Below are 24,374 nucleotides of genomic sequence, written 5' to 3'. Positions count from 1 at the left end.
AAACATATCTTCTTTTTCTTATTGATTTATAAAGATGAAGGTTAATAAAATTTAAATTATTAAATAGCACTTTCGGCAACGGCCATATCACGCTAAAAACACCGGTTCTCGTCCGATCACCGAAGTTAAGCAGCGTCGAGCGCAGTCAGTACTTGGGAGGGAGACCACGTAGGAACACTGCGTGCCGTTGGCTTTTTCACTTTTTTTTCCTCTTTTAAATTCCAATAGATATGAAAAAAGCAAACATATTTTCTTTTTGTTATTGTTTTAAAAAGATGATGGTTAATTTGTCTCACTTAATTTAAATTCGAATTATTATCTAGCACTCTCGGCAACGGCCATATCACGCTGAAAACACCGGTTCTCGTCCGATCACCGAAGTTAAGAAGCGTCGAGCGCAGTCAGTACTTGGGAGGGAGACCACTTAGGAACACTGCGTGCCGTTGGCTTTTTCACTTTTTTTCCTCTTTTAAATTCCAATAGATATGAAAAAAGCAAACATATTTTCTTTTTGTTATTGTTTTAAAAAGATGAAGGTTAATTTGTCTCACTTAATTTAAATTCGAATTATTATCTAGCACTCTCGGCAACGGCCATATCACGCTGAAGACACCGGTTCTCGTCCGATCACCGAAGTTAAGCAGCGTCGAGCGCAGTCAGTACTTGGAAACTCTGCGTGCCGTTGCCTTTTTCACTTTTATTTCCTCTTTTAAATTCCATCAGATATGAAAAAAGCAAACATATCTTCTTTTTGTTATTGTTTTATAAAGATCAAGGTTTTTAAATTCAAATTATTAAATAGCACTCTCGGCAACGGCCATATCACGCTGAAAACACTGGTTCTCGTCCGATCACCGAAGTTAAGCAGCGTCGAGCGCAGTCAGTACTTGGGAGGGAGACCACTTAGGAACACTGCGTGCCGTTGGCTTTTTCACTTTTTTTCCTCTTTTAAATTCCAATAGATATGAAAAAAGCAAACATATTTTCTTTTTGTTATTGTTTTAAAAAGATGATGGTTAATTTGTCTCACTTAAGTTAAATTCGAATTATTATCTAGCACTCTCGGCAACGGCCATATCACGCTGAAAACACCGGTTCTCGTCCGATCACCGAAGTTAAGCAGCGTCGAGCGCAGTCAGTACTTGGAAACTTTGCGTGCCGTTGGCTTTTTCACTTTTATTTCCTCTTTTAAATTCCATGAGATATGAAAAAAGCAAACATATCTTCTTTTTCTTATTGATTTATAAAGATGAAGGTTAATTAAATTCGAATTATTAAATAGCACTCTCGGCAACGGCCATATCACGCTGAAAATACCGGTTCTCGTCCGATCACCGAAGTTAAGCAGCGTCGAGCGCAGTCAGTACTTGGGAGGGAGACCACTTAGGAACACTGCGTGCCGTTGGCTTTTTCACTTTTTTTCCTCTTTTAAATTCCTATAGATATGAAAAAAGCCAACATATTTTCTTTTTGTTATTGTTTTAAAAAGATGAAGGTTAATTTGTCTCACTTAATTTAAATTCGAATTATTAAATAGCACTCTCGGCAACGGCCAAATCACGCTGAAAACACCGGTTCTCGTCGGATCACCGAAGTTAAGCAGCGTCGAGCGCAGTCAGTACTTGGGAGGGAGACCACTTAGGAACACTGCGTGCCGTTGGCTTTTTCACTTTTTTTTCCTCTTTTATATTCCAATAGATATGAAAAAAGCCAACATATTTTCTTTTTGTTATTGTTTTAAAAAGATGATGGTTAATTTGTCTCACTTAATTTAAATTCGAATTATTATCTAGCACTCTCGGCAACGGCCATATCACGCTGAAAACACCGGTTCTCGTCCGATCACCGAAGTTAAGCAGCGTCGAGCGCAGTCAGTACTTGGAAACTTTGCGTGCCGTTGGCTTTTTCACTTTTATTTCCTCTTTTAAATTCCATGAGATATGAAAACAGCAAACATATCTTCTTTTTCTTATTGATTTATAAAGATGAAGGTTAATTAAATTCAAATTATTAAATAGCACTTTCGGCAACGGCCATATCACGCTAAAAACACCGGTTCTCGTCCGATCACCGAAGTTAAGCAGCGTCGAGCGCAGTCAGTACATGGGAGGGAGACCACGTAGGAACACTGCGGCCGTTGGCTTTTTCACTTTTTTTTCCTCTTTTAAATTCCAATGGATATGAAAAAAGCAAACATATTTTCTTTTTGTTATTGTTTTAAAAAGTTGATGGTTAATTTGTCTCACTTAATTTAAATTCGAATTATTATCTAGCACTCTCGGCAACGGCCATATCCCGCTGAAAACACCGGTTCTCGTCCGATCACCGAAGTTAAGAAGCGTCGAGCGCAGTCAGTACTTGGGAGGGAGACCACTTAGGAACACTGCGTGCCGTTGGCTTTTTCACTTTTTTTCCTCTTTTAAATTCCAATAGATATGAAAAAAGCAAACATATTTTCTTTTTGTTATTGTTTTAAAAAGAAGAAGGTTAATTTGTCTCACTTAATATAAATTCGAATTATTATCTAGCACTCTCGGCAACGGCCATATCACGCTGAAAACACCGGTTCTCGTCCGATCATCGAAGTTAAGCAGCGGTGAGCGCAGTCAGTACTTGGGAGGGAGACCACTTAGGAACACTGCGTGCCGTTTGCTTTTTCACTTTTTTTTCCTCTTTTAAATTCCTATTGATATGAAAAAGGCAAACATATTTTCTTTTTGTTATTGTTTTAAAAAGATGAAGGTCAATTTGTCTCACTTAATTTCAATTCGAATTATTATCTGGCACTCTCGGCAACGGCCATATCACGCTGAAAACACCGGTTCTCGTCGGATCACCGAAGTTAAGCAGCGTCGAGCGCAGTCAGTACTTGGGAGGGAGACCACTTAGGAACACTGCGTGCCGTTGGCTTTTTCACTTTTTTTTCCTCTTTTAAATTCCAATAGATATGAAAAAAGCCAACATATTTTCTTTTTGTTATTGTTTTAAAAAGATGAAGGTCAATTTGTCTCACTTAATTTAAATTCGAATTATTATCTAGCACTCTCGGCAACGGCCATATCACGCTGAAAACACCGGTTCTCGTCCGATCACCGAAGTTAAGCAGCGTCGAGCGCAGTCAGTACTTGGAAACTTTGCGTGCCTTTGGCTTTTTCACTTTTATTTCCTCTTTTAAATTCCATGAGATATGAAAAAAGCAAACATATCTTCTTTTTCTTATTGATTTATAAAGATGAAGGTTAATTAAATTCAAATTATTAAATAGCACTTTCGGCAACGGCCATATCACGCAAAAAACACCGGTTCTCGTCCGATCACCGAAGTTAAGCAGCGTCGAGCGCAGTCAGTACTTGGGAGGGAGACCACTTAGGAACACTGCGTGCCGTTGGCTTTTTCACTTTTTTTTCCTCTTTTAAATTCCAATAGATATGAAAAAAGCCAACATATTTTCTTTTTGTTATTGTTTTAAAAAGATGATGGTTAATTTGTCTCACTTAATTTAAATTCGAATTATTAAATAGCACTCTCGGCAACGGCCATATCACGCTGAAAACACCGGTTCTCGTCCGATCACCGAAGTTAAGCAGCGTCGAGCGCAGTCAGTACTTGGAAACTTTGCGTGCCGTTGGCTTTTTCACTTTTATTTCCTCTTTTAAATTCCATGAGATATGAAAACAGCAAACATATCTTCTTTTTCTTATTGATTTATAAAGATGAAGGTTAATTAAATTCGAATTATTATCTAGCACTCTCGGCAACGGCCATATCACGCTGAAAACACCGGTTCTCGTCCGATCACCGAAGTTAAGAAGCGTCGAGCGCACTCAGTACTTGGGAGGGAGACCACTTAGGAACACTGCGTGCCGTTGGCTTTTTCACTTTTTTTCCTCTTTTAAATTCCAATAGATATGAAAAAAGCAAACATATTTTCTTTTTGTTATTGTTTTAAAAAGATGAAGGTTAATTTGTCTCACTTAATATAAATTCGAATTATTATCTAGCACTCTCGGCAACGGCCATATCACGCTGAAAACACCGGTTCTCGTCCGATCACCGAAGTTAAGCAGCGTCGAGCGCAGTCAGTACTTGGGAGGGAGACCACTTAGGAACACTGCGTGCCGTTTGCTTTTTCACTTTTTTTCCTCTTTTAAATTCCTATTGATATGAAAAAGGCAAACATATTTTCTTTTTGTTATTGTTTTAAAAAGATGAAGGTCAATTTGTCTCACTTAATTTCAATTCGAATTATTATCTGGCACTCTCGGCAACGGCCATATCACGCTGAAAACACCGGTTCTCGTCGGATCACCGAAGTTAAGCAGCGTCGAGCGCAGTCAGTACTTGGGAGAGAGACCACTTAGGAACACTGCGTGCCGTTGGCTTTTTCACTTTTTTTTCCTCTTTTAAATTCCAATAGATATGAAAAAAGCCAACATATTTTCTTTTTGTTATTGTTTTAAAAAGATGAAGGTCAATTTGTCTCACTTAATTTAAATTCGAATTATTATCTAGCACTCTCGGCAACGGCCATATCACGCTGAAAACACCGGTTCTCGACCGATCACCGAAGTTAAGCAGCGTCGAGCGCAGTCAGTACTTGGAAACTTTGCGTGCCGTTGGCTTTTTCACTTTTATTTCCTCTTTTAAATTCCATGAGATATGAAAAAAGCAAACATATCTTCTTTTTCTTATTGATTTATAAAGATGAAGGTTAATTAAATTCAAATTATTAAATAGCACTTTCGGCAACGGCCATATCACGCTAAAAACACCGGTTCTCGTCCGATCACCGAAGTTAAGCAGCGTCGAGCGCAGTCAGTACTTGGGAGGGAGACCACGTAGGAACACTGCGTGCCGTTGGCTTTTTCACTTTTTTTTCCTCTTTTAAATTCCAATAGATATGAAAAAAGCCAACATATTTTCTTTTTGTTATTGTTTTAAAAAGATGATGGTTAATTTGTCTCACTTAATTTAAATTCGAATTATTATCTAGCACTCTCGGCAACGGCCATATCACGCTGAAAACACCGGTTCTCGTCCGATCACCGAAGTTAAGCAGCGTCGAGCGCAGTCAGTACTTGGAAACTTTGCGTGCCGTTGGCTTTTTCACTTTTATTTCCTCTTTTAAATTCCATGAGATATGAAAAAAGCAAACATATCTTCTTTTTCTTATTGATTTATAAAGATGAAGGTTAATTAAATTCAAATTATTAAATAGCACTTTCGGCAACGGCCATATCACGCTAAAAACACCGGTTCTCGTCCGATCACAGAAGTTAAGCAGCGTCGAGCGCAGTCAGTACTTGGGAGGGAGACCACTTAGGAACACTGCGTGCCGTTGGGTTTTTCACTTTTTTTTCCTCTTTTAAATTCCAATAGATATGAAAAAAGCAAACATATTTTCTTTTTGTTATTGTTTTAAAAAGATGATGGTTAATTTGTCTCACTTAATTTAAATTCGAATTATTATCTAGCACTCTCGGCAACGGCCATATCACGCTGAAAACACCGGTTCTCGTCCGATCACCGAGGTTAAGAAGCGTCGAGCGCAGTCAGTACTTGGGAGGGAGACCACTTAGGAACACTGCGTGCCGTTGGCTTTTTCACTTTTTTTCCTCTTTTAAATTCCTATTGATATGAAAAAGGCAAACATATTTTCTTTTTGTTATTGTTTTAAAAAGATGAAGGTCAATTTGTCTCACTTAATTTCAATTCGAATTATTATCTGGCACTCTCGGCAACGGCCATATCACGCTGAAAACACCGGTTCTCGTCGGATCACCGAAGTTAAGCAGCGTCGAGCGCAGTCAGTACTTGGGAGGGAGACCACTTAGGAACACTGCGTGCCGTTGCCTTTTTCACTTTTTTTCCTCTTTTAAATTCCAATAGATATGAAAAAAGCCAACATATTTTCTTTTTGTTATTGTTTTAAAAAGATGAAGGTCAATTTGTCTCACTTAATTTAAATTCGAATTATTATCTAGCACTCTCGGCAACGGCCATATCACGCTGAAAACACCGGTTCTCGACCGATCACCGAAGTTAAGCAGCGTCGAGCGCAGTCAGTACTTGGAAACTTTGCGTGCCGTTGGCTTTTTCACTTTTATTTCCTCTTTTAAATTCCATGAGATATGAAAAAAGCAAACATATCTTCTTTTTCTTATTGATTTATAAAGATGAAGGTTAATTAAATTCAAATTATTAAATAGCACTTTCGGCAACGGCCATATCACGCTAAAAACACCGGTTCTCGTCCGATCACCGAAGTTAAGCAGCGTCGAGCGCAGTCAGTACTTGGGAGGGAGACCACGTAGGAACACTGCGTGCCGTTGGCTTTTTCACTTTTTTTCCTCTTTTAAATTCCAATAGATATGAAAAAAGCAAACATATTTTCTTTTTGTTATTGTTTTAAAAAGATGAAGGATAATTTGTCTCACTTAATTTAAATTCGAATTATTATCTAGCACTCTCGGCAACGGCCATATCACGCTGAAAACAAAGGTTCTCGTCCGATCACCGAAGTTAAGCAGCGTCGAGCGCAGTCAGTACTTGGGAGGGAGACCACTTAGGAACATTGCGTGCCGTTTGCTTTTTCACTTTTTTTTCCTCTTTTAAATTCCTATTGATATGAAAAAAGCAAACATATTTTCTTTTTGTTATTGTTTTAAAAAGATGAAGGTCAATTTGTCTCTATAATTTAAATTCGAATTATTATCTGGCAATCTCGGCAACGGCCATATCACGCTGAAAACACCGGTTCTCGTCGGATCACCGAAGTTAAGCAGCGTCGAGCGCAGTCAGTACTTGGGAGGGAGACCACTTAGGAACACTGCGTGCCGTTGGCTTTTTCACTTTTTTTTCCTCTTTTAAATTCCAATAGATATGAAAAAAGCCAACATATTTTCTTTTTGTTATTGTTTTAAAAAGATGATGGTTAATTTGTCTCACTTAATTTAAATTCGAATTATTATCTAGCACTCTCGGCAACGGCCATATCACGCTGAAAACACCGGTTCTCGTCCGATCACCGAAGTTAAGCAGCGTCGAGCGCAGTCAGTACTTGGAAACTTTGCGTGCCGTTGGCTTTTTCCCTTTTATTTCCTCTTTTAAATTCCATGAGATATGAAAAAAGCAAACATATCTTCTTTTTCTTATTGATTTATAAAGATGAAGGTTAATTAAATTCAAATTATTAAATAGCACTTTCGGCAACGGCCATATCACGCTAAAAACACCGGTTCTCGTCCGATCACAGAAGTTAAGCAGCGTCGAGCGCAGTCAGTACTTGGGAGGGAGACCACTTAGGAACACTGCATGCCGTTGGGTTTTTCACTTTTTTTTCCTCTTTTAAATTCCAATAGATATGAAAAAAGCAAACATATTTTCTTTTTGGTATGGTTTTAAAAAGATGATGGTTAATTTGTCTCCTTAATTTAAATACGAATTATTATCTAGCACTCTCGGCAACGGCCATATCACGCTGAAAACACTGGTTCTCGTCCGATCCCCGAAGTTAAGCAGCGTCGAGCGCAATCAGTACTTGGAAACTCTGCGTGCCGTTGGCTTTCAAACTTTTATTTCCTCTTTTAAATTCCACCAGATATAAAAAAGCAAACATATCTTCATTTTGTTATTGTTTTTTAAAGATGAAGGTTAATTAAATTCAAATTATTAAATAGCACTCTCGGCAACGGCCATATCACGCTGACAACACCGGTTCTCGTCCGATCACCGAAGTTAAGCAGCGTCGAGCGCAGTCAGTACTTGGAAACTTTGCGTGCCGTTGGCTTTTTCACTTTTATTTCCTCTTTTAAATTCCATGAGATATGAAAAAAGCAAACATATCTTCTTTTTCTTATTGATTTATAAAGATGAAGGTTAATTAAATTCAAATTATTAAATAGCAATCTCGGCAACGGCCATATCACGCTAAAAACACCGGTTCTCGTCCGATCACCGAAGTTAAGCAGCGTCGAGCGCAGTCAGTACTTGGGAGGGAGACCACTTAGGAACACTGCGTGCCGTTGGGTTTTTCACTTTTTTTTCCTCTTTTAAATTCCAATAGATATGAAAAAAGCAAACATATTTTCTTTTTGTTATTGTTTTAAAAAGATGAAGGTTAATTTGTCTCACTTAATTTAAATTCGAATTATTATCTGGCACTCTCGGCAACGGCCATATCACGCTGAAAACACCGGTTCTCGTCGGATCACCGAAGTTAAGCAGCGTCGAGCGCAGTCAGTACTTGGGAGGGAGACCACTTAGGAACACTGCGTGCCGTTGGCTTTTTCACTTTTTTTTCCTCTTTTAAATTCCAATAGATATGAAAAAAGCAAACATATTTTCATTTTGTTATTGTTTTAAAAAGATGATGGTTAATTTGTCTCACTTAATTTAAATTCGAATTATTATCTAGCACTCTCGGCAACGGCCATATCACGCTGAAGACACCGGTTCTCCTCCGATAACCGAAGTTAAGCAGCGTCCATCGCAGTCAGTACTTGGAAACTCTGCGTGCCGTTGGCTTTTTCACTTTTATTTCCTCTTTTAAATTCCATCAGATATGAAAAAAGCAAACATATCTTCTTTTTGTTATTGTTTTATAAAGATGAAGGTTTTTATATTCAAATTATAAAATAGCACTCTCGGTAACGGCCATATCACGCTGAAAACACCGGTTCTCGTCCGATCACCGAAGTTAAGCAGCGTCGAGCGCAGTCAGTACTTGGGAGGGAGACCACTTAGGAACACTGCGTGCCGCTAGCTTTTTCACTTTTTTTTTCCTCTTTTAAATTCCAATAGATATGAAAAAAGCAAACATATTTTCTTTTTGTTATTGTTTTAAAAAGATGATGGTTAATTTGTCTCACTTAATTTAAATTCGAATTATTATCTAGCACTCTCGGCAACGGCCATATCACGCTGAAAACACCGGTTCTCGTCCGATCACCGAAGTTAAGAATTGTCGAGCGCAGTCAGTACTTGGGAGGGAGACCACTTAGGAACACTGCGTGCCGATGGCTTTTTCACTTTTTTTTCCTCTTTTAAATTCCAATAGATATGAAAAAGCAAACATATTTTCTTTTTGTTATTGTTTTAAAAAGATGAAGGTTAATTTGTCTCACTTAATTTAAATTCGAATTATTATCTAGCACTCTCGGCAACGGCCATATCACGCTGACAACACCGGTTCTCGTCCGATCACCGAAGTTAAGCAGCGTCGAGCGCAATCAGTACTTGGAAACTTTGGGTGCCGTTGGCTTTCAAACTTTTATTTCCTCTTTTAAATTCCACCAGATATAAAAAAGCAAACATATCTTCTTTTTGTTATTGTTTTTTAAAGATGAAGGTTAATTAAATTCAAATTATTAAATAGCACTCTCGGCAACGGCCATATCACGCTGACAACACCGGTTCTCGTCCGATCACCGAAGTTAAGCAGCGTCGAGCGCAGTCAGTATTTGGAAACTTTGCGTGCCGTTGGCTTTTTCACTTTTATTTCCTCTTTTAAATTCCATCAGATATGAAAAAAGCAAACATATCTTCTTTTTGTTATTGTTTTATAAAGATGAAGGTTTTTAAATTCAAATTATTAAATAGCACTCTCGGCAACTGCCATATCACGCTGAAAACACCGGTTCTCGTCCGATCGCCGAAGTTAAGCAGCGTCGAACGCAGTCAGTACTTGGGAGGGAGACCACTTAGGAACACTGCGTGCCGCCAGCTTTTTCATTTTTTTTTCCTCTTTTAAATTCCAATAGATATGAAAAAAAGCAAACATATTTTCTTTTTGTTATTGTTTTAAAAAGATGATGGTTAATTTGTCTCACTTAATTTAAATTCGAATTATTATCTAGCACTCTCGACAACGGCCATATCACGCTGAAAACACCGGTTCTCGTCCGATCACCGAAGTTAAGCAGCGTCGAGCGCATACAGTACTTGGGAATACTGCGTGCCGTTGGCTTTTTCACTTTTGTTTCCTCTTTCAAATTCCACCAGATATGAAAAAAGCAAACATATCTTCTTTTTGTTATTGTTTTATAAAGATGAAAGTTAATTTAAATCAAATTATTAAATAGCACTCTCGGCAACGGCCATATCACGCTGACAACACCGGTTCTCGTCCGATCACCGAAGTTAAGCAGCGTCGAGCGCAGTCAGTACTTGGAAACTCTGCGTGCCGTTGGCTTTTTCACTTTTATTTCCCCTTTTAAATTCCATCAGATATGAGAAAAGCAAACATATCCTCATTTTCTTATTGATTTATAAAGATGAAGGTTAATTAAATTCAAATTATTAAATAGCACTCTCGGCAACGGCAATATCACGCTGAAAACACCGGTTCTCGTCCGATCACCGAAGTTAAGCAGCGTCGAGCGCAGTCAGTACTTGGGAGGGAGACCACTTAGGATCACTGCGTGCCGTTGGCTTTTTCACCTTTTTTTTCCTCTTTTAAATTCCAATAGATATGAAAAAAGCAAACATATTTTCATTTTGTTATTGTTTTAAAAAGATGATGGTTAATTTGTCTCACTTAATTTAAATTCGAATTATTATCTAGCACTCTCGGCAACGGCCATATCACGCTGAAAACACCGGTTCTCGACCGATCACCGAAGTTAAGCAGCGTCGAGCGCAGTCAGTACTTGGGAGGGAGACCACTTAGGAACACTGCGTGCCGTTGGCTTTTTCACTTTTTTTTCCTCTTTTAAATTCCAGTAGATATGAAAAAAGCAAACATATTTTCTTTTTGTTATTGTTTTAAAAAGATGAAGGTTAATTTGTCTCACTTAATTTAAATTCGAATTATTAAATAGCACTCTCGGCAACGGCCATATCACGCTGAAAACACCGGTTCTCGTCCGATCACCGAAGTTAAGCAACATCGAGCGAAGTCAGTACTTGGGAGGGAGACCACTTAGGAACACTGCGTTTCGTTGGCTTTTTCACTTTTTTTTCCTCTTTTAAATTTTAATAGATATGAAAAAAGCAAACATGTTTTCTTTTTGTTATTGTTTTAAAATGATGAAGTTTAATTTGTCTCACTTAATTTAAATTCGAACCGGTGTATTCAGCGTGATATTGCCGTTGCCGAGAGTGCTAGTTAATAATTTGAATTTAATTTACTTTCATCTTTATAAAACAATAACAAAAAGAAGATATGTTTGCTTTTTTCATATTTGGTGGAATTTGAAAGAGGAAAAAAAAGTGAAAAAGCCAACGGCACGCAGTGTTCCTAAGTGGTCTCCCTCCCAAGTACTGTATGCGCTCGACGCTGCATAACTTCGGTGATTAGACGAGAACCGGTGTTTTCAGTGTGATATGGCCGTTGCCGAGAGTGCTAGTTAATAATTTGAATTTAATTAACTTTCATCTTTATAAAACAATATCAAAATGAAGATATGTTTGCTTTTTTCATATCTGGTGGAATTTGAAGGAGGAAACAAAAGTGAAAAAGCAAACGGCACGCAGTATTCCCAAGTACTGTATGCGCTCGACGCTGCTTAACTTCGGTAATCGGACGAGAACCGGTGTTTTCAGCGTGATATGGCCGTTGCCGAGAGTCCTAGTTAATAATTCGAATTTAAATTAAGTGAGACAAATTAACCTTCATCATTTTAAAACAATAACAAAAAGAAAACATGTTTGCTTTTTTCATATATATTAAAAATTAAAAGAGGAAAAAAAGTGAAAAAGCAAACGGCACGCAGTGTTCCTAAGTAGTCTCCCTCCCAAGTACTGACTGCGCTCGACGCTGCTTAACTTCGGTGATCGGACGAGAACCGGTGTATTTAGCGTGATATGGCCGTTGCCGAGAGTGCTAGTTAATAATTTGAATTTAATTAACTTTCATCTTTATAAAACAATATCAAAATGAAGATATGTTTGCTTTTTTCATATCTGGTGGAATTTGAAAGAGGAAACAAAAGTGAAAAAGCAAACGGCACGCAGTGTTCCTAAGTAGTCTCCCTCCCAAGTACTGACTGCGCTCGACGCTGCTTAACTTCGGTGATCGGACGAGAACCGGTGTATTTAGCGTGATATGGCCGTTGCCGAGAGTGCTAGTTAATAATTCGAATTTAATTTACTTTCATCTTTATAAAACAATAACAAAAAGAAGATATGTTTGCTTTTTTCATATTTGGTGGAATTTGAAAGAGGAAAAAAAAAGTGAAAAAGCCAACGGCACGCAGTGTTCCTAAGTGGTCTCCCTCCCAAGTACTGTATGCGCTCGACGCTGCTTAACTTCGGTGATCGGACGAGAACCGGTGTTTTCAGTGTGATATGGCCGTTGCCGAGAGTGCTAGTTAATAATTTGAATTTAATTAACTTTCATCTTTATAAAACAATATCAAAATGAAGATATGTTTGCTTTTTTCATATCTGGTGGGATTTGAAGGAGGAAACAAAAGTGAAAAAGCAAACGGCACGCAGTATTCCCAATTACTGTATGCGCTCGACGCTGCTTAACTTCGGTAATCGGACGAGAACCGGTGTTTTCAGCGTGATATGGAAGTTTCCGAGAGTCCTAGTTAATAATTCGAATTTAAATTAAGTGAGACAAATTAACCTTCATCATTTTAAAACAATAACAAAAAGAAAACATGTTTGCTTTTTTCATATATATTAAAAATTAAAAGAGGAAAAAAAGTGAAAAAGCAAACGGCACGCAGTGTTCCTAAGTAGTCTCCCTCCCAAGTACTGACTGCGCTCGACGCTGCTTAACTTCGGTGATCGGACGAGAACCGGTGTATTTAGCGTGATATGGCCGTTGCCGAGAGTGCTAGTTAATAATTCGAATTTAATTTACTTTCATCTTTATAAAACAATAACAAAAAGAAGATATGTTTGCTTTTTTCATATTTGGTGGAATTTGAAAGAGGAAAAAAAGTGAAAAAGCCAACGGCACGCAGTGTTCCTAAGTGGTCTCCCTCCCAAGTACTGTATGCGCTCGACGCTGCTTAACTTCGGTGATCGGACGAGAACCGGTGTTTTCAGTGTGATATGGCCGTTGCCGAGAGTGCTAGTTAATAATTTGAATTTAATTAACTTTCATCTTTATAAAACAATATCAAAATGAAGATATGTTTGCTTTTTTCATATCTGGTGGGATTTGAAGGAGGAAACAAAAGTGAAAAAGCAAACGGCACGCAGTATTCCCAATTACTGTATGCGCTCGACGCTGCTTAACTTCGGTAATCGGACGAGAACCGGTGTTTTCAGCGTGATATGGAAGTTTCCGAGAGTCCTAGTTAATAATTCGAATTTAAATTAAGTGAGACAAATTAACCTTCATCATTTTAAAACAATAACAAAAAGAAAACATGTTTGCTTTTTTCATATATATTAAAAATTAAAAGAGGAAAAAAAGTGAAAAAGCAAACGGCACGCAGTGTTCCTAAGTAGTCTCCCTCCCAAGTACTGACTGCGCTCGACGCTGCTTAACTTCGGTGATCGGACGAGAACCGGTGTATTTAGCGTGATATGGCCGTTGCCGAGAGTGCTAGTTAATAATTTGAATTTAATTAACTTTCATCTTTATAAAACAATATCAAAATGAAGATATGTTTGCTTTTTTCATATCTGGTGGAATTTGAAAGAGGAAACAAAAGTGAAAAAGCAAACGGCACGCAGTATTCCCAAGTACTGTATGCGCTCGACGCTGCTTAACTTCGGTAATCGGACGAGAACCGGTGTTTTCAGCGTGATATGGCCGTTGCCGAGAGTGCTAGTTAATAATTCGAATTTAAGTTACTTTCATCTTTATAAAACAATAACAAAAAGAAGATATGTTTGCTTTTTTCATATTTGGTGGAATTTGAAAGAGGAAAAAAAAGTGAAAAAGCCAACGGCACGCAGTGTTCCTAAGTGGTCTCCCTCCCAAGTACTGTATGCGCTCGACGCTGCTTAACTTCGGTGATCGGACGAGAACCGGTGTTTTCAGTGTGATATGGCCGTTGCCGAGAGTGCTAGTTAATAATTTGAATTTAATTAACTTTCATCTTTATAAAACAATATCAAAATGAAGATATGTTTGCTTTTTTCATATCTGGTGGGATTTGAAGGAGGAAACAAAAGTGAAAAAGCAAACGGCACGCAGTATTCCCAATTACTGTATGCGCTCGACGCTGCTTAACTTCGGTAATCGGACGAGAACCGGTGTTTTCAGCGTGATATGGCCGTTGCCGAGAGTGCTAGTTAATAATTCGAATTTAAATTAAGTGAGACAAATTAACCTTCATCATTTTGAAGAAAAAAACATGCGATTTTTTCGGTACACTTTTGAATGCATTTTTTACTGGACAAATTTTTGACCGAATTCAGCCTATTTACCTATAAAATACTCATTAAAAGTGATTTCATATCGATTGATCAATAAATAAAAATGTACCACGAGTTTTAATAACATTTTCAAAATCGACGTTTCTCGGCCAGAGAAGCACATTTTGAGAATTTTTTCACTATTTTAAAATATAACCACTGAAACCATTATTTTTGTACTTTTTGCTTTAATTCAAGCAAATATAACGATATTCATCCAAAAAACTGTTAAAATTCAATTTCCAATAAGAAATCGTTGTCACGGATTTTGTATCTTGAAGAAAAAAAACATGCGATTTTTTCGGTACACTTTTTAATGAATTTTTTACTGGACAAATTTTTGACCGAATTCAGCTTATTTACCTATAAAATACTCATTAAAAGTGATTTCATATCGATTGATCAATAAATAAAAATGTACCACGAGTTTTAATAACATTTTCAAAATCGACGTTTCTCGGCCAGAGAAGCACATTTTGAGAATTTTTTCACTATTTTAAAATATAACCACTGAAACCACTATTTTTGTACTTTTTGCTTTAATTCAAGCAAATATAACGATATTCATCCAAAAAACTGTAAAAATTCAATTTCCAATAAGAAATCGTTGTCACGGATTTTGTATCTTGAAGAGAAAAAACGTGCGATTTTTTCGGTACACTTTTTAATGAATTTTTTTCTGGACAAATTTTTGACCGAATTCAGCTTATTTACCTATAAAATACTCATTAAAAGTGATTTCATCTCGATTGATCAATAAATAAAAATGTACCTTTATTTTTAATAACATTTTCAAAATCGACGTTTCTCGGCCAGAGAAGCACATTTTGAGAATTTTTTCACTATTTTAAAATATAACCACTGAAACCATTATTTTTGTACTTTTTGCTTTAATTCAAGCAAATATAACGATATTCATCCAAAAAACTGTTAAAATTCAATTTCCAATAAGAAATCGTTGTCACGGATTTTGTATCTTGAAGAAAAAAAACATGCGATTTTTTCGGTACACTTTTTAATGAATTTTTTTCTGGACAAATTTTTGACCGAATTCAGCTTATTTACCTATAAAATACTCATTTAAAGTGATTTCATCTCGATTGATCAAGAAATAAAAATGTACCTTTATTTTTAATAACATTTTCAAAATCGACGTTTCTCGGCCAGAGAAGCACATTTTTGAGAATTTTTACACTATTTTAAAATATAACCACTGAAACCATTATTTTTGTACTTTTTGCATTAATTCAAGCAAATATAACAATATTCATCCAAAAAACTGTTAAAATTCAATTTCCAATAAGAAATCGTTGTCACGGATTTTGAATCTTGAAGAAAAAAACATGCGATTTTTTCGGTACACTTATTAATGAATTTTTTACTGGACAAATTTTTGACCGAATTCAGCTTATTTACCTATAAAATACTCATTTAAAGTGTTTTCATATCGATTGATCAATAAATAAAAATGTACCACGAGTTTTAATAATATTTTCAAAATCGACGTTTCTCGGCCAGAGAAGCACATTTTGAGAATTTTTTCACTATTTTAAAATATAACCACTGAAACCATTATTTTTGTACTTTTTGCTTTAATTCAAGCAAATATAACGATATTCATCCAAAAAACTGTAAAAATTCAATTTCCAATAAGAAATCGTTGTCACGGATTTTGTATCTTGAAGAGAAAAAACATGCGATTTTTTCGGTACACTTTTTAATGAATTTTTTTCTGGACAAATTTTTGACCGAATTCAGCTTATTTACCTATAAAATACTCATTAAAAGTGATTTCATCTCGATTGATCAATAAATAAAAATGTACCTTTATTTTTAACATTTTCAAAATCGACGTTTCTCGGCCAGAGAAGCACATTTTGAGAATTTTTTCACTATTTTAAAATATAACCACTGAAACCATTATTTTTGTACTTTTTGCTTTAATTCAAGCAAATATAACGATATTCATCCAAAAAACTGTTAGAATTCAATTTTCAATAAGAAATCGTTGTCACGGATTTTGTATCTTTAAGAAAAAAAAACATACGATTTTTTCGGTACACTTTTTAATGAATTTTTTACTGGACAAATTTTTGACCGAATTCAGCTTATTTACCTATAAAATACTCATTAAAAGTGATTTCATATCGATTGATCAATAAATAAAAATGTACCACGAGTTTTAATAACATTTTCAAAATCGACGTTTCTCGGCCAGAGAAGCACATTTTGAGAATTTTTTCACTATTTTAAAATATAACCACTGAAACCACTATTTTTGTACTTTTTGCTTTAATTCAAGCAAATATAACGATATTCATCCAAAAAACTGTAAAAATTCAATTTCCAATAAGAAATCGTTGTCACGGATTTTGTATCTTGAAGAGAAAAAACGTGCGATTTTTTCGGTACACTTTTTAATGAATTTTTTTCTGGACAAATTTTTGACCGAATTCAGCTTATTTACCTATAAAATACTCATTAAAAGTGATTTCATCTCGATTGATCAATAAATAAAAATGTACCTTTATTTTTAATAACATTTTCAAAATCGACGTTTCTCGGCCAGAGAAGCACATTTTGAGAATTTTTTCACTATTTTAAAATATAACCACTGAAACCATTATTTTTGTACTTTTTGCTTTAATTCAAGCAAATATAACGATATTCATCCAAAAAACTGTTAAAATTCAATTTCCAATAAGAAATCGTTGTCACGGATTTTGTATCTTGAAGAAAAAAACATGCGATTTTTTCGGTACACTTTTTAATGAATTTTTTTCTGGACAAATTTTTGACCGAATTCAGCTTATTTACCTATAAAATACTCATTTAAAGTGATTTCATCTCGATTGATCAAGAAATAAAAATGTACCTTTATTTTTAATAACATTTTCAAAATCGACGTTTCTCGGCCAGAGAAGCACATTTTTGAGAATTTTTACACTATTTTAAAATATAACCACTGAAACCATTATTTTTGTACATTTTGCATTAATTCAAGCAAATATAACGATATTCATCCAAAAAACTGTTAAAATTCAATTTCCAATAAGAAATCGTTGTCACGGATTTTGTATCTTGAAGAAAAAAAACATGCGATTTTTTCGGTACACTTATTAATGAATTTTTTACTGGACAAATTTTTGACCGAATTCAGCTTATTTACCTATAAAATACTCATTTAAAGTGTTTTCATATCGATTGATCAATAAATAAAAATGTACCACGAGTTTTAATAACATTTTCAAAATCGACGTTTCTCGGCCAGAGAAGCACATTTTGAGAATTTTTTCACTATTTTAAAATATAACCACTGAAACCATTATTTTTGTACTTTTTGCTTTAATTCAAGCAAATATAACGATATTCATCCAAAAAACTGTAAAAATTCAATTTCCAATAAGAAATCGTTGTCACGGATTTTGTATCTTGAAGAGAAAAAACATGCGATTTTTTCGGCACACTTTTTAATGAATTTTTTTCTGGACAAATTTTTGACCGAATTCAGCTTATTTACCTATAAAATACTCATTAAAAGTGATTTCATCTCGATTGATCAATAAATAAAAATGTACCTTTATTTTTAACATTTTCAAAATCGACGTTTCTCGGCCAGAGAAGCACATTTTGAGAATTTTTTCACTATTTTAAAATATAACCACTGAAACCATTATTTTTGTACTTTTTGCTTTAATTCAAGCAAATATAACGATATTCATCCAAAAAACTGTTAAAATTCAATTTCCAATAAGAAATCGTTGTCACGGATTTTGTATCTTGAAGAAAAAAAACATGCGATTTTTTCGGTACACTTTTTAATGAATTTTTAACTGGACAAATTTTTGACCGAATTCAGCTTATTTACCTATAAAATACTCATTAAAAGTGTTTTCATATCGATTGATCAATAAATAAAAATGTACCACGAGTTTTAATAATATTTACAAAATCGACGTTTCTCGGCCAGAGAAGCACATTTTGAGAATTTTTTCACTATTTTAAAATATAACCACTGAAACCATTATTTTTGTACATTTTGCATTAATTCAAGCAAATATAACGATATTCATCCAAAAAACTGTTAAAATTCAATTTCCAATAAGAAATCGTTGTCACGGATTTTGTATCTTGAAGAAAAAAAACATGCGATTTTTTCGGTACACTTATTAATGAATTTTTTACTGGACAAATTTTTGACCGAATTCAGCTTATTTACCTATAAAATACTCATTTAAAGTGTTTTCATATCGATTGATCAATAAATAAAAATGTACCACGAGTTTTAATAACATTTTCAAAATCGACGTTTCTCGGCCAGAGAAGCACATTTTGAGAATTTTTTCACTATTTTAAAATATAACCACTGAAACCATTATTTTTGTACTTTTTGCTTTAATTCAAGCAAATATAACGATATTCATCCAAAAAACTGTAAAAATTCAATTTCCAATAAGAAATCGTTGTCACGGATTTTGTATCTTGAAGAGAAAAAACATGCGATTTTTTCGGCACACTTTTTAATGAATTTTTTTCTGGACAAATTTTTGACCGAATTCAGCTTATTTACCTATAAAATACTCATTAAAAGTGATTTCATCTCGATTGATCAATAAATAAAAATGTACCTTTATTTTTAATAACATTTTCAAAATCGACGTTTCTCGGCCAGAGAAGCACATTTTGAGAATTTTTTCACTATTTTAAAATATAACCACTGAAACCATTATTTTTGTACTTTTTGCTTTAATTCAAGCAAATATAACGATATTCATACAAAAAACTGTTAAAATTCAATTTCCAATAAGAAATCGTTGTCACGGATTTTGTATCTTGAAGAAAAAAAGCATGCGATTTTTTCGGTACACTTTTTAATGAATTTTTTTCTGGACAAATTTTTGACCGAATTCAGCTTATTTACCTATAAAATACTCATTAAAAGTGATTTCATCTCGATTGATCAATAAATAAAAATGTACCTTTATTTTTAATAACATTTTCAAAATCGACGTTTCTCGGCCAGAGAAGCACATTTTGAGAATTTTTTCACTATTTTAAAATATAACCACTGAAACCATTATTTTTGTACTTTTTGCTTTAATTCAAGCAAATATAACGATATTCATCCAAAAAACTGTAAAAATTCAATTTCCAATAAGAAATCGTTGTCACGGATTTTGTATCTTGAAGAGAAAAAACATGCGATTTTTTCGGTACACTTTTTAATGAATTTTTTTCTGGACAAATTTTTGACCGAATTCAGCTTATTTACCTATAAAATACTCATTAAAAGTGATTTCATCTCGATTGATCAATAAATAAAAATGTACCTTTATTTTTAATAACATTTTCAAAATCGACGTTTCTCGGCCAGAGAAGCACATTTTGAGAATTTTTTCACTATTTTAAAATATAACCACTGAAACCATTATTTTTGTACTTTTTGCTTTAATTCAAGCAAATATAACGATATTCATCCAAAAAACTGTTAAAATTCAATTTCCAATAAGAAATCGTTGTCACGGATTTTGTATCTTGAAGAAAAAAAACATGCGATTTTTTCGGTACACTTTTTAATGAATTTTTTACTGGACAAATTTTTGACCGAATTCAGCTTATTTACCTATAAAATACTCATTAAAAGTGATTTCATATCGATTGATCAATAAATAAAAATGTACCACGAGTTTTAATAACATTTTCAAAATCGACGTTTCTCGGCCAGAGAAGCACATTTTGAGAATTTTTTCACTATTTTAAAATATAACCACTGAAACCATTATTTTTGTACTTTTTGCTTTAATTCAAGCAAATATAACGATATTCATCCAAAAAACTGTTAGAATTCAATTTTCAATAAGAAATCGTTGTCACGGATTTTGTATCTTTAAGAAAAAAAAACATGCGATTTTTTCGGTACACTTTTTAATGAATTTTTTCTGGACAAATTTTTGACCGAATTCAGCTTATTTACCTATAAAATACTCATTAAAAGTGATTTCATCTCGATTGATCAATAAATAAAAACGTACCTTTATTTTTAATAACATTTTAAAATCGACGTTTCTCGGCCAGAGAAGCACATTTTGAGAATTTTTTCACTATTTTAAAATATAACCACTGAAACCATTATTTTTGTACTTTTTGCTTTAATTCAAGCAAATATAACGATATTCATACAAAAAACTGTTAAAATTCAATTTCCAATAAGAAATCGTTGTCACGGATTTTGTATCTTGAAGAAAAAAAGCATGCGATTTTTTCGGTACACTTTTTAATGAATTTTTTTCTGGACAAATTTTTGACCGAATTCAGCTTATTTACCTATAAAAGTGATTTCATCTCGATTGATCAATAAATAAAAATGTACCTTTATTTTTAATAACATTTTCAAAATCGACGTTTCTCGGCCAGAGAAGCACATTTTGAGAATTTTTTCACTATTTTAAAATATAACCACTGAAACCATTATTTTTGTACTTTTTGCTTTAATTCAAGCAAATATAACGATATTCATCCAAAAAACTGTAAAAATTCAATTTCCAATAAGAAATCGTTGTCACGGATTTTGTATCTTGAAGAGAAAAAACATGCGATTTTTTCGGTACACTTTTTAATGAATTTTTTTCTGGACAAATTTTTGACCGAATTCAGCTTATTTACCTATAAAATACTCATTAAAAGTGATTTCATCTCGATTGATCAATAAATAAAAATGTACCTTTATTTTTAATAACATTTTCAAAATCGACGTTTCTCGGCCAGAGAAGCACATTTTGAGAATTTTTTCACTATTTTAAAATATAACCACTGAAACCATTATTTTTGTACTTTTTGCTTTAATTCAAGCAAATATAACGATATTCATCCAAAAAACTGTTAAAATTCAATTTCCAATAAGAAATCGTTGTCACGGATTTTGTATCTTGAAGAAAAAAAACATGCGATTTTTTCGGTACACTTTTTAATGAATTTTTTACTGGACAAATTTTTGACCGAATTCAGCTTATTTACCTATAAAATACTCATTAAAAGTGATTTCATATCGATTGATCAATAAATAAAAATGTACCACGAGTTTTAATAACATTTTCAAAATCGACGTTTCTCGGCCAGAGAAGCACATTTTGAGAATTTTTTCACTATTTTAAAATATAACCACTGAAACCATTATTTTTGTACTTTTTGCTTTAATTCAAGCAAATATAACGATATTCATCCAAAAAACTGTTAGAATTCAATTTTCAATAAGAAATCGTTGTCACGGATTTTGTATCTTTAAGAAAAAAAAACATGCGATTTTTTCGGTACACTTTTTAATGAATTTTTTCTGGACAAATTTTTGACCGAATTCAGCTTATTTACCTATAAAATACTCATTAAAAGTGATTTCATCTCGATTGATCAATAAATAAAAACGTACCTTTATTTTTAATAACATTTTAAAATCGACGTTTCTCGGCCAGAGAAGCACATTTTGAGAATTTTTTCACTATTTTAAAATATAACCACTGAAACCATTATTTTTGTACATTTTGCATTAATTCAAGCAAATATAACGATATTCATCCAAAAAACTGTTAAAATTCAATTTCCAATAAGAAATCGTTGTCACGGATTTTGTATCTTGAAGAAAAAAAACATGCGATTTTTTCGGTACACTTATTAATGAATTTTTTACTGGACAAATTTTTGACCGAATTCAGCTTATTTACCTATAAAATACTCATTTAAAGTGTTTTCATATCGATTGATCAATAAATAAAAATGTACCACGAGTTTTAATAACATTTTCAAAATCGACGTTTCTCGGCCAGAGAAGCACATTTTGAGAATTTTTTCACTATTTTAAAATATAACCACTGAAACCATTATTTTTGTACTTTTTGCTTTAATTCAAGCAAATATAACGATATTCATCCAAAAAACTGTAAAAATTCAATTTCCAATAAGAAATCGTTGTCACGGATTTTGTATCTTGAAGAGAAAAAACATGCGATTTTTTCGGCACACTTTTTAATGAATTTTTTTCTGGACAAATTTTTGACCGAATTCAGCTTATTTACCTATAAAATACTCAATAAAAGTGATTTCATCTCGATTGATCAATAAATAAAAATGTACCTTTATTTTTAATAACATTTTAAAATCGACGTTTCTCGGCCAGAGAAGCACATTTTGAGAATTTTTTCACTATTTTAAAATATAACCACTGAAACCATTATTTTTGTACTTTTTGCTTTAATTCAAGCAAATATAACGATATTCATACAAAAAACTGTTAAAATTCAATTTCCAATAAGAAATCGTTGTCACGGATTTTGTATCTTGAAGAAAAAAAGCATGCGATTTTTTCGGTACACTTTTTAATGAATTTTTTTCTGGACAAATTTTTGACCGAATTCAGCTTATTTACCTATAAAATACTCATTAAAAGTGATTTCATCTCGATTGATCAATAAATAAAAATGTACCTTTATTTTTAATAACATTTTCAAAATCGACGTTTCTCGGCCAGAGAAGCACATTTTGAGAATTTTTTCACTATTTTAAAATATAACCACTGAAACCATTATTTTTGTACTTTTTGCTTTAATTCAAGCAAATATAACGATATTCATCCAAAAAACTGTAAAAATTCAATTTCCAATAAGAAATCGTTGTCACGGATTTTGTATCTTGAAGAGAAAAAACATGCGATTTTTTCGGTACACTTTTTAATGAATTTTTTTCTGGACAAATTTTTGACCGAATTCAGCTTATTTACCTATAAAATACTCATTAAAAGTGATTTCATCTCGATTGATCAATAAATAAAAATGTACCTTTATTTTTAATAACATTTTCAAAATCGACGTTTCTCGGCCAGAGAAGCACATTTTGAGAATTTTTTCACTATTTTAAAATATAACCACTGAAACCATTATTTTTGTACTTTTTGCTTTAATTCAAGCAAATATAACGATATTCATCCAAAAAACTGTAAAAATTCAATTTCCAATAAGAAATCGTTGTCACGGATTTTGTATCTTGAAGAGAAAAAACATGCGATTTTTTCGGTACACTTTTTAATGAATTTTTTTCTGGACAAATTTTTGACCGAATTCAGCTTATTTACCTATAAAATACTCATTAAAAGTGATTTCATCTCGATTGATCAATAAATAAAAATGTACCTTTATTTTTAATAACATTTTCAAAATCGACGTTTCTCGGCCAGAGAAGCACATTTTGAGAATTTTTTCACTATTTTAAAATATAACCACTGAAACCATTATTTTTGTACTTTTTGCTTTAATTCAAGCAAATATAACGATATTCATCCAAAAAACTGTTAAAATTCAATTTCCAATAAGAAATCGTTGTCACGGATTTTGTATCTTGAAGAAAAAAAACATGCGATTTTTTCGGTACACTTTTTAATGAATTTTTAACTGGACAAATTTTTGACCGAATTCAGCTTATTTACCTATAAAATACTCATTAAAAGTGATTTCATATCGATTGATCAATAAATAAAAATGTACCACGAGTTTTAATAACATTTTCAAAATCGACGTTTCTCGGCCAGAGAAGCACATTTTGAGAATTTTTTCACTATTTTAAAATATAACCACTGAAACCATTATTTTTGTACTTTTTGCTTTAATTCAAGCAAATATAACGATATTCATCCAAAAAACTGTTAGAATTCAATTTTCAATAAGAAATCGTTGTCACGGATTTTGTATCTTTAAGAAAAAAAAACATGCGATTTTTTCGGTACACTTTTTAATGAATTTTTTCTGGACAAATTTTTGACCGAATTCAGCTTATTTACCTATAAAATACTCATTAAAAGTGATTTCATCTCGATTGATCAATAAATAAAAACGTACCTTTATTTTTAATAACATTTTAAAATCGACGTTTCTCGGCCAGAGAAGCACATTTTGAGAATTTTTTCACTATTTTAAAATATAACCACTGAAACCATTATTTTTGTACATTTTGCATTAATTCAAGCAAATATAACGATATTCATCCAAAAAACTGTTAAAATTCAATTT

General features: G+C 33.3%; 13 non-coding genes and 38 pseudogenes across 13 annotated transcripts; 43 read left to right on the top strand and 8 right to left on the bottom strand.

Moving 5' to 3' along the window:
• Nucleotides 1-74: 74 nt before the first annotated feature.
• LOC149581730 (5S ribosomal RNA) lies at nt 75-193 on the top strand. Its single transcript, XR_016381070.1, has one exon. It is a non-coding gene; the product is annotated as a 5S ribosomal RNA (ribosomal RNA).
• A 137-nt stretch (nt 194-330) lies between these two features.
• LOC149581729 (5S ribosomal RNA) lies at nt 331-449 on the top strand. Its single transcript, XR_016381125.1, has one exon. It is a non-coding gene; the product is annotated as a 5S ribosomal RNA (ribosomal RNA).
• Nucleotides 450-585: 136 nt separating this feature from the next.
• Nucleotides 586-688, top strand: LOC149581728 (5S ribosomal RNA; annotated as a pseudogene).
• A 121-nt stretch (nt 689-809) lies between these two features.
• LOC149581727 (5S ribosomal RNA) lies at nt 810-928 on the top strand. Its single transcript, XR_016380959.1, has one exon. It is a non-coding gene; the product is annotated as a 5S ribosomal RNA (ribosomal RNA).
• Nucleotides 929-1,064: 136 nt separating this feature from the next.
• LOC149581726 (5S ribosomal RNA) lies at nt 1,065-1,167 on the top strand (annotated as a pseudogene).
• Nucleotides 1,168-1,289: 122 nt separating this feature from the next.
• On the top strand, nt 1,290-1,408 carry LOC149581725 (5S ribosomal RNA). Its single transcript, XR_016380948.1, has one exon. It is a non-coding gene; the product is annotated as a 5S ribosomal RNA (ribosomal RNA).
• A 136-nt stretch (nt 1,409-1,544) lies between these two features.
• LOC149581724 (5S ribosomal RNA) lies at nt 1,545-1,663 on the top strand (annotated as a pseudogene).
• Nucleotides 1,664-1,800: 137 nt separating this feature from the next.
• Nucleotides 1,801-1,903, top strand: LOC149581723 (5S ribosomal RNA; annotated as a pseudogene).
• Nucleotides 1,904-2,025: 122 nt separating this feature from the next.
• Nucleotides 2,026-2,143, top strand: LOC149581722 (5S ribosomal RNA; annotated as a pseudogene).
• Nucleotides 2,144-2,280: 137 nt separating this feature from the next.
• Nucleotides 2,281-2,399, top strand: LOC149581721 (5S ribosomal RNA; annotated as a pseudogene).
• Nucleotides 2,400-2,535: 136 nt separating this feature from the next.
• Nucleotides 2,536-2,654, top strand: LOC149581720 (5S ribosomal RNA; annotated as a pseudogene).
• A 137-nt stretch (nt 2,655-2,791) lies between these two features.
• Nucleotides 2,792-2,910, top strand: LOC149581719 (5S ribosomal RNA). Its single transcript, XR_016380999.1, has one exon. It is a non-coding gene; the product is annotated as a 5S ribosomal RNA (ribosomal RNA).
• Nucleotides 2,911-3,047: 137 nt separating this feature from the next.
• LOC149581718 (5S ribosomal RNA) lies at nt 3,048-3,150 on the top strand (annotated as a pseudogene).
• Nucleotides 3,151-3,272: 122 nt separating this feature from the next.
• Nucleotides 3,273-3,391, top strand: LOC149581717 (5S ribosomal RNA; annotated as a pseudogene).
• Nucleotides 3,392-3,528: 137 nt separating this feature from the next.
• LOC149581716 (5S ribosomal RNA) lies at nt 3,529-3,631 on the top strand (annotated as a pseudogene).
• A 122-nt stretch (nt 3,632-3,753) lies between these two features.
• On the top strand, nt 3,754-3,872 carry LOC149581715 (5S ribosomal RNA; annotated as a pseudogene).
• Nucleotides 3,873-4,008: 136 nt separating this feature from the next.
• On the top strand, nt 4,009-4,127 carry LOC149581714 (5S ribosomal RNA). Its single transcript, XR_016381086.1, has one exon. It is a non-coding gene; the product is annotated as a 5S ribosomal RNA (ribosomal RNA).
• Nucleotides 4,128-4,263: 136 nt separating this feature from the next.
• On the top strand, nt 4,264-4,382 carry LOC149581713 (5S ribosomal RNA; annotated as a pseudogene).
• Nucleotides 4,383-4,519: 137 nt separating this feature from the next.
• LOC149581712 (5S ribosomal RNA) lies at nt 4,520-4,622 on the top strand (annotated as a pseudogene).
• Nucleotides 4,623-4,744: 122 nt separating this feature from the next.
• Nucleotides 4,745-4,863, top strand: LOC149581711 (5S ribosomal RNA). The gene has a single exon (XR_016381069.1). It is a non-coding gene; the product is annotated as a 5S ribosomal RNA (ribosomal RNA).
• A 137-nt stretch (nt 4,864-5,000) lies between these two features.
• On the top strand, nt 5,001-5,103 carry LOC149581710 (5S ribosomal RNA; annotated as a pseudogene).
• Nucleotides 5,104-5,225: 122 nt separating this feature from the next.
• Nucleotides 5,226-5,344, top strand: LOC149581709 (5S ribosomal RNA; annotated as a pseudogene).
• A 137-nt stretch (nt 5,345-5,481) lies between these two features.
• Nucleotides 5,482-5,600, top strand: LOC149581708 (5S ribosomal RNA; annotated as a pseudogene).
• A 136-nt stretch (nt 5,601-5,736) lies between these two features.
• Nucleotides 5,737-5,855, top strand: LOC149581707 (5S ribosomal RNA). Its single transcript, XR_016380799.1, has one exon. It is a non-coding gene; the product is annotated as a 5S ribosomal RNA (ribosomal RNA).
• Nucleotides 5,856-5,991: 136 nt separating this feature from the next.
• On the top strand, nt 5,992-6,094 carry LOC149581706 (5S ribosomal RNA; annotated as a pseudogene).
• Nucleotides 6,095-6,216: 122 nt separating this feature from the next.
• Nucleotides 6,217-6,335, top strand: LOC149581705 (5S ribosomal RNA). The gene has a single exon (XR_016381067.1). It is a non-coding gene; the product is annotated as a 5S ribosomal RNA (ribosomal RNA).
• A 136-nt stretch (nt 6,336-6,471) lies between these two features.
• LOC149581704 (5S ribosomal RNA) lies at nt 6,472-6,590 on the top strand (annotated as a pseudogene).
• A 136-nt stretch (nt 6,591-6,726) lies between these two features.
• Nucleotides 6,727-6,845, top strand: LOC149581703 (5S ribosomal RNA). Its single transcript, XR_016380998.1, has one exon. It is a non-coding gene; the product is annotated as a 5S ribosomal RNA (ribosomal RNA).
• A 137-nt stretch (nt 6,846-6,982) lies between these two features.
• Nucleotides 6,983-7,085, top strand: LOC149581702 (5S ribosomal RNA; annotated as a pseudogene).
• A 122-nt stretch (nt 7,086-7,207) lies between these two features.
• On the top strand, nt 7,208-7,326 carry LOC149581701 (5S ribosomal RNA; annotated as a pseudogene).
• Nucleotides 7,327-7,686: 360 nt separating this feature from the next.
• LOC149581700 (5S ribosomal RNA) lies at nt 7,687-7,789 on the top strand (annotated as a pseudogene).
• A 122-nt stretch (nt 7,790-7,911) lies between these two features.
• LOC149581699 (5S ribosomal RNA) lies at nt 7,912-8,030 on the top strand (annotated as a pseudogene).
• A 137-nt stretch (nt 8,031-8,167) lies between these two features.
• On the top strand, nt 8,168-8,286 carry LOC149581698 (5S ribosomal RNA). Its single transcript, XR_016380997.1, has one exon. It is a non-coding gene; the product is annotated as a 5S ribosomal RNA (ribosomal RNA).
• A 361-nt stretch (nt 8,287-8,647) lies between these two features.
• On the top strand, nt 8,648-8,766 carry LOC149581697 (5S ribosomal RNA). The gene has a single exon (XR_016381057.1). It is a non-coding gene; the product is annotated as a 5S ribosomal RNA (ribosomal RNA).
• Nucleotides 8,767-8,904: 138 nt separating this feature from the next.
• On the top strand, nt 8,905-9,023 carry LOC149581696 (5S ribosomal RNA; annotated as a pseudogene).
• A 136-nt stretch (nt 9,024-9,159) lies between these two features.
• On the top strand, nt 9,160-9,262 carry LOC149581695 (5S ribosomal RNA; annotated as a pseudogene).
• A 121-nt stretch (nt 9,263-9,383) lies between these two features.
• LOC149581694 (5S ribosomal RNA) lies at nt 9,384-9,486 on the top strand (annotated as a pseudogene).
• A 121-nt stretch (nt 9,487-9,607) lies between these two features.
• Nucleotides 9,608-9,723, top strand: LOC149581693 (5S ribosomal RNA; annotated as a pseudogene).
• Nucleotides 9,724-9,864: 141 nt separating this feature from the next.
• Nucleotides 9,865-9,967, top strand: LOC149581692 (5S ribosomal RNA; annotated as a pseudogene).
• A 122-nt stretch (nt 9,968-10,089) lies between these two features.
• On the top strand, nt 10,090-10,192 carry LOC149581691 (5S ribosomal RNA; annotated as a pseudogene).
• A 122-nt stretch (nt 10,193-10,314) lies between these two features.
• Nucleotides 10,315-10,433, top strand: LOC149581690 (5S ribosomal RNA; annotated as a pseudogene).
• Nucleotides 10,434-10,571: 138 nt separating this feature from the next.
• On the top strand, nt 10,572-10,690 carry LOC149581689 (5S ribosomal RNA). Its single transcript, XR_016381051.1, has one exon. It is a non-coding gene; the product is annotated as a 5S ribosomal RNA (ribosomal RNA).
• Nucleotides 10,691-10,827: 137 nt separating this feature from the next.
• Nucleotides 10,828-10,946, top strand: LOC149581688 (5S ribosomal RNA; annotated as a pseudogene).
• A 272-nt stretch (nt 10,947-11,218) lies between these two features.
• On the bottom strand, nt 11,219-11,337 carry LOC149581687 (5S ribosomal RNA; annotated as a pseudogene).
• Nucleotides 11,338-11,698: 361 nt separating this feature from the next.
• On the bottom strand, nt 11,699-11,817 carry LOC149581686 (5S ribosomal RNA; annotated as a pseudogene).
• Nucleotides 11,818-11,939: 122 nt separating this feature from the next.
• On the bottom strand, nt 11,940-12,058 carry LOC149581685 (5S ribosomal RNA; annotated as a pseudogene).
• Nucleotides 12,059-12,181: 123 nt separating this feature from the next.
• Nucleotides 12,182-12,300, bottom strand: LOC149581684 (5S ribosomal RNA; annotated as a pseudogene).
• A 361-nt stretch (nt 12,301-12,661) lies between these two features.
• On the bottom strand, nt 12,662-12,780 carry LOC149581683 (5S ribosomal RNA; annotated as a pseudogene).
• Nucleotides 12,781-12,901: 121 nt separating this feature from the next.
• LOC149581682 (5S ribosomal RNA) lies at nt 12,902-13,020 on the bottom strand (annotated as a pseudogene).
• A 361-nt stretch (nt 13,021-13,381) lies between these two features.
• Nucleotides 13,382-13,500, bottom strand: LOC149581681 (5S ribosomal RNA; annotated as a pseudogene).
• Nucleotides 13,501-13,847: 347 nt separating this feature from the next.
• On the bottom strand, nt 13,848-13,966 carry LOC149581680 (5S ribosomal RNA; annotated as a pseudogene).
• Between the last annotated feature and the right edge of the window lie 10,408 nt (nt 13,967-24,374).

This window comes from Phalangium opilio, unplaced genomic scaffold (assembly GCF_054372755.1).
Source record: "Phalangium opilio isolate 3A_F unplaced genomic scaffold, DU_Popi_V2 ptg007730c_1, whole genome shotgun sequence".
Classification (NCBI taxonomy): Eukaryota; Metazoa; Arthropoda; class Arachnida; order Opiliones; family Phalangiidae; genus Phalangium; species Phalangium opilio.
The sequence above is the reverse complement of the archived record's forward strand: the minus strand, read 5'-3'. Positions and strand labels throughout refer to the sequence as shown.